This window comes from Cygnus olor, chromosome 2, assembly GCF_009769625.2.
Source record: "Cygnus olor isolate bCygOlo1 chromosome 2, bCygOlo1.pri.v2, whole genome shotgun sequence".
NCBI classification, from domain to species: domain Eukaryota; kingdom Metazoa; phylum Chordata; class Aves; order Anseriformes; family Anatidae; genus Cygnus; species Cygnus olor.
The window spans coordinates 12483651-12496217 of NC_049170.1; positions in this window are offsets into that span (position 1 = coordinate 12483651).

The following is a 12567-nucleotide window of genomic DNA, read 5'->3' on the forward strand; positions in this document are numbered from 1 at the left end:
GGGACAGCAGCTGGGAGAGGGAGAGGAGTGAGAAACAGCCTTGCAGACCCTAAGGTTGGTGAAGAAGGAGGGGGAGAGCTGCTCCAGGCACCAGAGCAGAAGTCCCCTGCACCCTGTGGTGAGGACCATGGTGAAGCAGGCTGTCACCCTGCAGCCCGTGGTATACCACGGTGGAGCAGGGTTCCACACTGTGGCCCATGGAGGAGCCCACACAGGAGCAGGTGACCTGGCAGGAGCTGCTGTCTGTGGGGGACCTGTGCTGGAGCAGTGTGCTCCTGATGGATGGACCCCGTGGTACGGAGCCGTGTGGGAGCAGTTCTTGAAGAGCTGCTGCCTGTGAGCAGCCCAAGCAGGATCAGTTCAGGAAGGACAGCATCCCGTGGGAGGGACCCCATGGTGCAGGGGAAAAGAGTGACCGAGAAGGAGTGGCGGACACCAAGTGCTATAGACTGACCACAAACCCCATTCCCACATTCCCCTTCACCGCTCAGGGGGAGGAGGTGGAAGAGGATGGATGGGGGGAAGGTGTTTTTGGCTTCTTTTCTTTGTTTTTCACTTCTCTAGACTGTTAGTAATAGGCACTAAATCTTACTGTCTCCCTACTCTGAGTCTGTTCTGCCCATCACAAAAATTGGTGAGCGATCTCCCTGTCCTTATCTCAACCCTCGAGCCCTTTGCATCTTATTTTCTCCCCCTTCCCTTTGAGGAGGGGGAGTGAGAGAGCGGCTGTGGTTGAGCTTAGCTGCTGACCTGAGTAAAACCACCACAGAGGTGATGGTACTCAAAGGTAAGTGAGATGATGTCAACCTTGGGAAGATCTGGGAAAATCTTATTCAAGACAGCCATTAATCTGATTTATCATAACAAAGATTCTTTCATCTGCACCTCCTGTTCTCCTATATCTTCCTCCAGAAAAACTCCATGGTAGAGGTGAAAACTGCCATAATGTCATGAGGAGGATCCAGGTTTGTGTCTTCTCCCTTTCTATTTTACTTAATGTACTGGCCAAAGCAGAGTTTGTAAACAGCCCCAATTTGCTTTAAAGCTGTCCAGACTAGCGCTCCTGAAGTGTAGAATCACTTCTGTGATTATAATCCATTTTGTTTATCTCTGAGGCTTTTGCAGATGTAGGTGACATTGACTGTAATTTATTTAGTTCTTAAATGCCTTCCGTGTAATGTGTTACATACATTAGAAATTATTTTGCTCTACGGATGCATTTCCCCTTGGCAATGGGTTTGCTGTGTTATGTTCATTCTCTGACCTTTAGCAGTGTTTATACTTTCCTAATTATGGCCCTGTTGCCAACCTTTTCTAGACAAAGGAGATTTCATTTCATTACACTTGCTATCAAGCTGATGTAGTTAGCTCTGTATTTGTTGTTTTATGACACAGACTCATCCCGTGTCCTGCTTATTTTATTCTCATCAGTACTCATTTTATGAGCACCAGGCCAGGCCCACTGTTATGCTACAAATATTGCAGTAACAGTGAATTTATATATGGAAAGTTCCATGTGCTTTAAAGGGTCTATCCACACTACTGTAGCTGTCCATATTCTGCCATGAATCAGAGAATTGGGGGAAAAAAGTATGACAGCTATTTTGTTATCACTTTTACAAACACTGAATTAAAAAGGAAAGGAAAGGAAAGGAAAAGGAAAGGAAAGGAAAGGAGGAAAGGAAAGGAAAGGAAAGGAAAGGAAAGGAAAGGAAAGGAAAAGGAAAAGGAAAGGAAAAGGAAAAGGAAAGGAAAAGGAAAAGGAAAAGGAAAAGGAAAGGAAAAGGAAAGGAAAGGAGCGTAAAGGAAAGGAGCGTAAAGGAAAGGAAAGGAAAGGAAAGGAAAGGGAAAAAAGGAAAGGGAAAAAAGGAAAGGGAAAAAAGGAAAGGAAGGGAAAGGAAGGAAAGGAAAGGAAAGGAAAGGAAAGGAAAGGAAAGGAAAGGAAAGGAAAAGGAAAAGGAAAGGAAGGAAAGGAAAGGAAAGGAAAGGAAAGGAAAGGAAAGGAAAGGAAAGGAAAGGAAAGGAAAAGGAGCGTAAAGGAAAGGAAAGGAGCGTAAAGGAAAGGAAAGGAAAGGAAAGGAGAGGAAAGGAAAGGAAAGGTAAGGAACTGACGGGAGAGGAAAGGAAAGGAAAGGAGAGGAAAGGAGAGGAGAGGAGAGGAAAGGAGAGGAGAGGAGAGGAGAGAGGAAGGAAGGAGAGGAGAGGAGAGGAGAGGAGAGGAGAGGAGAGGAGAGGAGAGGAGAGGAGAGGAGAGGAGAGGAGAGGAGAGGAGAGGACAGGAGAGGAGAGGAGAGGAGAGGAGAGGAGAGGAGAGGAGAGGAGAGAACACAGAAGAGAAGAGAAGAGAAGAGAAGAGAAGAGGGGAGGAGAGGAGAGGAGAAAGAAGAGAAGAGAAGAGGAGAGGAGAGGAGAGGAGAAAGAAGAGAAGAGAAGAGAAGAGAAGAGAAGAAGAGAAGAGAAGAAGAGAAAAGAAAAAAGAAAAGATAAAAAGGAGAAAAAAAGTAACAAAGGTGTCAATGATCACAGCAAGGACAAGTATAACATAGCTAAGAAAATTCACACTTCTTGATTAGTTATAATTCTATTTTAGTTATCAACTGGTCAATTTGCTTCAAAAAGTGAATCCTTGAGTTCTTGCAGTGAAAATCCCTACCCCTACTCCCACCCTATTGTAAAGTATATGGCTAATTCAGCCTGTAAAAACTTTCAATTATTTTAGAAATCATGGGCCTTTATGACTAATTTCCTGTGCCAAACTATAATTACTTTAATTCTACATTGCTGGAGAGAATTTGAAAACAGGATTTCTTTAGAACAAAATTAACTTATATAATGAGTGAAAAGATAAATCATATTAGCTTAATTAAAGTATATTAACATTTTTGTTGCATATGAATAAAAAATCAGACACAATGAAAGAAGGTTTCTCATAAAGAGACAATTTATGGAGATTTATGAAGATTTTAGGAACTTGCAAAATTCCATTACTTAACATCTCTATTAAGATCTTTACAAGCATACATAATGAAAGACCTAATAAATGATTTAATAAATGGCCTTATGTTTAAAGTTACATTGATTCAATATAACAAAAAGGTCTGGAAGTTAATTTAGATGGAAAGGATAACCATTAGTTAAAAAAATAAGGTTTTTATTTGTCTGTTTGTTTGCTTGCTTGCTTTTTCTCTTCAGGATTGCTAAAAAAAAACAATGGAGACCAAGGAAACACTGCTTTAAAATGCTTTTAAAATCAGTCCAGGACTGAATTTTTAAACATTTATTTTAGTTTATATGACAGTGTTCTTCTGACCATGGACTACCTGAAAATCTCTCATGGATAATTTTTTTTTAATAGGAATCCTCATTTAAAACTGAAATCATAGAATAGGCTACCTGTAAATTAGGATGATTTACCTGTCAAGACTGTTTAGGCTAATGCATGTTATTTTAGTGTTTCCTTGTTGTTTTCCACTAATCTGCTTTCTCATAGATCTGTGCTTTGACTAAAAGTTAAGAGCATCATGAACCTTTGTTGTTGTTGTTGTTATTATTGTTATTATTATGGTTGTTATTACTGTTACTACTGTTATGTCTTTATGAAATATCCTGCAAAATGAGGTCATGGAGGTTCTCCTGCCAGTTCTCCTGCCATACCATGAAGTATATTGTATTACCAGTAACAGTGAGTAAGAGAGTGTAACGGTGTTGTATTACCACACTTATGCCTGAATCTTTTTCTTATGCTTCAGCTATTTGTTCCTGTTCCTTTATCTCAGAATTCTCCTGATTCATGGGAAAAAATAGCTAGTGATATACATGAACAGATTAATAAAATAAGCATCTCACTTTAAACAGGATTTTGTTACCTTACAATTTCTTTTTTCTCCAGTGAAGGATCTCCAGTCCATGGACTTTCTTTGTCATGATGCTCTAGAGCAGTAGAGCCTGCAAAGTTTCTGTCCCTTTTGATAAGATATACAAGATGTGGAGGTGAAGGTATTGGATGAGCTGACAGTAGAGTTCTCTTGGAACTTCAAACAACTTTCAACAATCTTTTTTATCTGAAGTTTTTTTCTCAAGTTTTATTATTTATGACAGTATCTTGTTATTTCTGGTAAAACAGTATATTGCTCATGAGTACACAGTCACCTCCTCTGAGCACTTATAATATATATACAAAGTAATAATAATATATATGCAATCTAGTTCCTTAATTTAAGAGAACTAGATTACCCTTATAGATGCCTCCGGAGAAACTTCACTGTCTCCATTATATATGTATGCATTTGCTTTCTTTAGGAGGATTTTCTCAGCTCACTGTCATCCGCTTCTTATCCCTGAGCAGATACCTGGGTCAGGTATCCAACTTTGCAACTGTATATCTTGGCAACCAAAATATAAAGTAAGAATGAAATTGATTTAAAAAGCTATCAAGTGATGGTAAGATGCATTTCTTTTCATTTCCTATTCAAGAGAATATAATGTCAGTTATGCTTTTGAGTTTACAATTGTTCAATTATAATATGTCAAAAACCATTTGACAAAAATTATTTTTGGGGATAGATCCTGAAATCCTTTTTGTCCCAGAAGAACCCAAAATATTTGCAAATTATGAAATTTTGAGGTCATGGAGACCTTGAAAGCATAAAAAAAAAATGCATGGAAATTTGCATGGAAAATAAAATATAATTAAGCAGATATATATGATTCACATAGGCTTTGTGAATGTTGTGTTGAGATACTTGGAATTTTACCTTTCAGTTAAAGTTCATAAAGAGTATCCTTCAACTGGATTTACTGGTGCCCTACAGCCAGCACACATTCATGGAAAATGGAAATAATCCACTCTGCACAGAAAAAACAAAACAAAACAAAAAAAAACAGGCAGTGTAGCACTGTCTAGCAAGCCATTCTAGATGAGACAGAAGGGTCATATAAAAGTGTAAAATCTGAAAGCAGTTAATACAGGATGGCCAAGACGTGAAAGACAGAAAAAAAGAAATCTCCATTATATTCGTTTCACATTTTAAAGAGTTGTCTTCACCTACAAGCAGCTGCTATAGCTGGCCAAGAGTGGAGGGTTTTTGTTTGTTTGTTTGTTTGTTTTCTGTATTGTCTAGAAAATACACTCACGGAGAAATGTGAAACATCTGTTGTTTGTCCTTCTTTTATTTAGAACAACATGTTAAACTAACGTGAATATATTCAAAAATCATCATCTCAAGGACTAACCCCAGGAAACAAGCAGTACAAGCAATGGCAATTATAATACATTGCTCTGAGCTAGTCTACTAACAAAAAAAAATGAAGGAAATTTCAATGCATAAAGTAGCAGCACCAATTCATAAACTAATTATGTCCCACTACTGGTGTTCTTCTCATCTCATATTATGTGTTCTTCAGACTGAGGTGTTTGACATCCAAGCATCTTCTCAGTGAATGAAATTCCTTCTCTGAAGGGCAGGAGGAGATTGTTAATTATCTTTCTGAAGACCTTCATATCCATTCAAGAAATAGGAGCTCTCTCCTTTGCTGTTTGCTGAAGATGAGCCCTAAATTGATAATATGCCTTGGAAACAACTAATAACCTGACTTTCTGAGATCAGAGATTATATTCATTATGTTCTGTAGCACTACAATGATGGACGATCAATCTCATGCTAATAGGTGGTATCTGTTTTATACTTATTTTCATAAACTAGATATTATATATATATTATATATAGATAGATTATATAGAGAGATTATATATAGAGATATACAAATTTCCAAGTCAAACTCTTTATCATATACTGAAGAAACTTTTACCACAACATTACTAGCCACTCTTCTATACTTAGGGACATGGTTTTGTGGGTAATATTGATGTTAGGGAGACAGTTGGACCAGATAATCTTGGAGGTCTTTTCCAACCTTAGTAAGTCTATGGTTTTCTTACATAACAAATTTTTAGATATTTTGCATTGTACTTTGAACCCAGAAGCTTTTTTGATATTTTTGAAAGGAATTTGAAAATTATAGCAAAAAGTAAGAAGGGAAAAAATAAAGAAATATTTGTCTTGGATTTTTAACCTTTCTTTAAAGAATAAGAAGAGAATAATATATCTGACAGATTGGAGTGGCTCAGGGGATTGGTAATGAGCTATGGAGTTATATACCTCTAGGTCACCATTTCAAATCTGGAGTGTTACTAATTAAAGACACAGCACACTCTGTTATTTGTATTTTTAAGGTCTATAAACTTCTTTGGGCTTCTTGGTTAATGACTTGAATTAAATTGATTGTGAAAAGAAACGTCTGTCCTTGCCTGACTTTACTGAAGATGGAGGAGAGAATCATTAAAAAAAAAAAAAAAAAAAAAAAAAAAAAAAAAAAAAAAAAAAAAGTAAAGCTTGTGGGTTGAGATAAAGACAGGTTAATACGGGAGAAAATGAAGGGAAAATAATGATTATGATAAATTTATAAACAAAACAAGTGATGCACAATGCAGTTGCTCATCACATGAAGACTGATGCTCAGCCAGTCCCCCACCAGCTGCAGCCCCTCCATGCCAGCTCCCCCACTTTTATTGTTTGTTTTATTGTGTGGTATGGAATATCCCACTGGTCAGTCTGGGTCAGCTCTCAGCTTCTTGTGCACCTCCAGCCTCCTCACTGACAAGGCAGTGTGAGAAGCAAAAAATCCTTGTGTAAGCACTGCTCAGCAACAACTAACACATCAGTGTGTTATCAGCATTATTCTCATCCTAAATCCAAAACACAGCACCATACCAGCTACTAGGAAGAAAAATAACTCTGTCTTAGCCAAAACCAGGACAACTCCTTCACCTGTTTTTCGTGCTGCAACCAGTGCATTTTATGACCAAGGTGTTTCATCTTTCTGTTAAAACATGGCTGCATTTGCGAAGGAATTCTGGGATTTGATATCATGATCCTCTTCTATTCCCTGGGAATACAAAGTATCTCATCTTTCAGAAGTTTATTGGAATGACACACTTAACTGATAAAAGCCCAAATGAAGTGCAATTGCATATGATTTTTCAAGTCTTGAAAACATAAGACATGAATAACACAATAGAAATCATTTCACTTCCACTTTCTAGAGAATGGAATAGAGCCTAAATGACATAAATGGAAATTTCAAGCAGTTACAGATTTCAAGTTCTTTTTCTATATACAAGTTAGGGGAAAGGGGGAAGCAAGAGGAGTGAAATGTTCTCTTTCTTAGTCTAGAAATGTCTTCCAGAACTTCAAGAGAAATGTTGAGACTTCTTTCAAATTAATCAAATGCACTTTCACTTTAAATACAGTTCTAAAATAACACAAAACGCCCTCTAAAATTTTCTGTCTCAGTTTCCTGATGTGTCTTGTACATATGTTTATTAAATTGCTCCAAAAGTCTCAAAAATGTTATTTCTCTTGTCTTACCTCACTTTGACTCTTCCATCAATTTGCTCTGAAGTTTGCAGTCATAATCTGCTATACAGTAGATGCTGCTTCTGTACCTGGTACTCTGTATCACTGATTTTCATACAGTGCTGCTAAGTTAAAAAGGCTGTTGCAATCTTTTCTCCCATGTTTTTAGTTGCATGAACAACTTTCATGGTTGCTTTCCTTCCTAGCTTCTGGGAACACGTTCTGACTGCTTTCAAAATTTGCAAAACGTAGAATGGCAGTTCTTAGTCCGTTTGGTTATGCCTATGCAGAATAAAAGATAGAAGTATGTACCATATGCCTCACCAACTCAAGTTTGCTCTGCCAAAAGTGGAAAAATAAAACTAATTACTTTCAAACATTTCTTGTTCTCTTTTTGGGGGGATCGAGGCAGAGTCTGCCACAGTGAGGAATGAATGCAACATGTTTTCCTCTCCCCATGTCCAGCTGGAACCAGCCTCTGGACTGTCTTTTTTTGTCAGGTCATATCTTCCCATCATGACTCCAGATGGTACATTTGTTTCCTACTCACATTTTTTTCCCCAACTCTGTAAAAAGAAGCCCAAAGCAATGTTCCATTAGTTTAGTGTGAGAGCTCTCTCTAGTGGTAAGGATATTATTTTCCTTTATGTTTGCCTGAATTGTAAAACACCTCAAATGGCTACTCTTTCATACTGAACTGAATCTGACTCATTTTCCTACTTTAATCATTGGTCTCTACAACTCTTATAAACCAGTAACAGGACTGTTATGATTGAAAGTACACATAAACAGATATCTGGTCATTTAATTTGGGGGCAAGACTTTTTTTTTTTTTTTTTTTTTTTTTAAGCAAGAAAGAAAATTTATTTTTAAAAGTAAGTGTTCCACTTTCTTCCCTTAATTTTTCAGGTTTCTGTTTCAAAACTGAAAAGAAAAGAAATAAATAAACCCAAAGAAAATGTTTAAAGAAAGAACAAAATATTTCATTTTAGGTTGATCAAAACTTTTGAAACAACCTGTTTCACAAAACTGTGGTTGAGGAACTCAAACATTTAAATAGTTCTATGTACAATGCTGTTTAAAATAAACCTAGGCATTGTTGTATCAAATTTAACCTTTGGACTTCATTAATATTAGTCTTGTCTCATTCAAATAATCCTGTACTGTAACAGCTCAGTGGAAAATTACCTGAATATAAAACTGAAATTTAGCTTTTAGACATCACACAGAAACTAAAATCCTTCCCACAAATTCTCAGCAGCAAGGTACATATGCAGTGATAAATATAAATATAAATATATTTGACTTGTAGTTCCCCAAACTATTAATTTGTTTAAGAGTTCTCTTTGCACTGTATTGGCTATACAATTGCCTATTGCCCTGTATTGGCTATAGCAACTGTTTGTGCTCCTTAAAACTGCTATATTCTTTAGCTACTTTCCTTTTCCTCCTTAGACTGCTAAACAAATCTAAGTTAACTCTTGACAAGAGAAGGCTGGTTTGCAGGGGAGAAAGTTAAAGTTTTGCACACCAGAAAGTGCATACATTCATTCATTCTGCACGTATATATTCATGCAGTGCATTGATTCTGGCCAAACTCTTTCCTCTGATGCAATCCTGTTTTGCAGCCCTGCCCAGCTGTGGTGGTGATGAGAATGCCCTTAGGCTTCATGTGGGAGCCCCCAAAATATAAATTAGCTTATTCAAAAAGTGCTGAGACTAGTGAGTAAATCTGAATGACATATTCTCCCCAATGACAGTAAATTAACACATTTTTATCTGTAACTCATCTCAGATATTCCAAAGATGAGTAAGAACTTGCAGTTTCATTTCTGCTTATCCTTGCATTCTCTCGAATATTCTGAAGCCACCAGCATTTCTAAAAGCAAGACACATTGATTTCCTCATTATATTAGGAAATGGCAAGTTAAGCAAATTTCAGAACTCTTTTCAAACTCCAGAGTCTGTTCAGAAGTGATAAGGCAAGACATTATATTTGACTCTGTAAGCTTTTGTGTGGAGATAGTTCTCAGCAAAAGTATTTCTGTCCTAAGGGGGAAAAAAAAAAGAAAAAAAAAAGAGAGAGAGAGAGGAGAGAAAGAAAGAAAAGAACGAAAAAACTATTTCCCTTTTCCAGCTGGAAAGGGAAGGGAGGACAGGATCTTCAAATTCTAATTTATGTACAACAAATGCTTTCCTAGCTTTTTTTTCTTTGCAGGGAAAACAGAGAATATTTCTTATGTTAAAATTTACTTTTACACCAAAACTTACGGTACAAAATAAACTTTGTTTATCAAAGGCATACAAACATAATAATAATAATAATTAAAAAATATAACAGCATGATGTCAAATTTCTCCAGTTCACAGAGGAAAGAGGCAATGATTTTTCCCAGGAAAAAAATTTCTGAAGGGTGTGTGTAAAAATCACTTCAACAAACATTTTTTTTTTTGCATTTGTCTGTCAAATGGTTTATGATCTATTCATTTATTTTATTATATATTCTCTACTGAAATCAAAATAATAACTGGTTATATCACATAACAATAACTGGCTGCATTCAGATACTAGATTGCTAATACAAAGCAAATGCTTATTGTGCTGGATTTGTTAATATGATCCAGGCTGGAAATGTGTTGTACTTTGGATTTCAGTATATGGTAACCATAACAGAAGGAGATTAATGTGAAAATATTAATATATCTTTGTGTAACTCCGCTGTCTCTTAAAAGTTGACATGAATGATTTTTATAAGGAAATATATGAGAAGATATCTAGCCCAAAATGACAGCCTCAATTTCTACTTTTATACCAGCAAATGCTACTCTCAAAGTTCCCAATGTTTGTTGTAGCCACAACCATAAGATAAGAAAATACTATTACCTCATCTGCTCTTTTTTATTCTTTCTTTATTATTATTATTTTACTAGTGTCAATCCAGACAACATATTTATTTATCTAAAATTGCATATAGACTCACAAGTGCTCCAAGGTTTTCTGGTAGTCCAGAGAGATACATTTCTTGCTGTGAGTTTTCTGCAACAGTTACAAGGAAATGGAAATGCTAACTATAGCATTAGAGTGTCACTTTGCAATCTCACACTGCAAAAGATTTTTGAATAATATGATGTGGTGAAAAATACTATTTAACAATACACTGTGAACAAGTACAAAAAGAGCTGGGTACATGCAGAACAACATGGCTGACAATGAGGAAATTATTCCAGAGGGAATAATTTAGTATTCTAAGCATCCTTTCTGCAGTTGCTCGGCTTGTAAAACAGATGTTAGAAACCTGTTGGTTAAGGCAAACTGACCTTCTTTTGGAGAAAATACATTTTAAAAACTTACATGTTTTCTTGGTCTTTGGATGAGTTCTCATTTCATGAAATACCAGCACATATTTGTTCACCCAAGCAGCTGGCCATGTCATTTTCAATTTTAATAGACAAAGACATTCACACTATCTTCTTATATTGATTTGCAGGGGGGGAAAAAAAGGGTGTGCTTCCCTGAAGTGCCAAACATCAACAGAATACAAAGTTAAATAGAGGAAAAGCACAATCTTACCTCATATTTGAAAAGATACAGGTGTAGTTTAGCTAAAACATTCAGTTCTACAGACTCCAGACACACTGACCCCTGCTCCTTGAGGCTTTGGCACGTGCTATGTACAACAGCAAAATGTCTCCCACAATATTAGCTGTGTAGAAAGAGTGCTGAGTTGACAAGGAGGTCAGTCAAATCCCCAAACCAGAAATCTGACAGATGAGGTAACAAAGAAACAACAGTAGCTGAGCTGGAAGATGTTTCACCTACACGCACCTACGCAGCCATTAAATCTTAAGGGTGCAGTTTTAAAGGATGAAATGCCAACGGCTGGTAAAACATAACGGTAACTTATAGAACTATAAATTAAAAGAAGGCTGTGAGTGATCTGAAAGGTCAAATGAATAAAAAAATGAGGTCTTTGGAGAGCCGTATGTTTCTGAACTGGGGCAAATTCTGCACCTTAAGCAAAAAAGGCCAAACTTTTCATTAATATAATTTTCTTCTTAAATTGGTCTTTTATTTTTGATTTTTGAAATGAAGAATGCATTACCTCTTGATTTGTGTGTGTGTGTGAATGTTACTTGAAAATTGAAAATCTCATTAACATTTATTTTCTTTCTTTGTAGAGCAGAATATAAACAAAGAATTTGGAGATTTCATAGGTTTTGGTTTACTGATAACTTTACGAAGTTTACAAACACCATATGTTAGCAACGCAAAAGGGACAAAAATAAAGTACACATTTACAAAATGTTAGCATACACAGTGGTGATGTTTGCTATGCTCTATGCCATGGCTCATACTGCCCACTGTCTTGAAGGGATGCTTTTTTTTCAGATAGTTTTGTTTTTAGATGTGTGCAGATCCCAAAAGTTGTTTTACTTTTAGCAAATCTCAAGATTTCTACTGAAGCATTTCTGCTATTTTTTTCTATGGAAATGTTTTGATGCAAGTCTAAAACATTTATTATATGCAAATGATTGTCTGTCTTCAATCTTCTTTATGCATCTTCAGTCAACTAACTCACTAACCCATACAAGATTAAATGTCTCTCTGGGCAGTTTCTTCACTTTTAATGAAGCAAAAAGAACTGAGTACTGGTTTTGGTATTTTTAGCTAGTAACTTCAAAAAGCTTTTTCTTCTGGCCCACCTTATTTTATTTCTGCATGCAGATTTCCAGAGCTTCTCATTATTTGGATCATACACTCTTTTTAATCATTAATATCTATTTTCTTCATTTAGATGCAACTTCATCTTTTTGAATGACAACTTCCTGATTCTAATATTATGCTTCAGTTTGCTGTTTAGTTATGCTGGCTACCTTTTACTCTATCTCAAGCCTTTTCTAACAGCTGTTTTGCACTGCCACTGTGCTAACTCTATCGTATCCTTCAGTAAACTTAAAACTAACTGCATGGATTTCATTATTTCAACCACCCTTTTATCTTCTGCATTTTTGTATTATTCCTCTTGCTGAAGTCTAACTAACCCAACATCGTTTCTGTTGCTACTCTAGGGAAGTTCAATACGAGCTAGTTGTGGTCACTGTTTTGAGGTGGTCCTTCTCTCATAATGAGGCTTTGAGCCCAGTCCTCCACA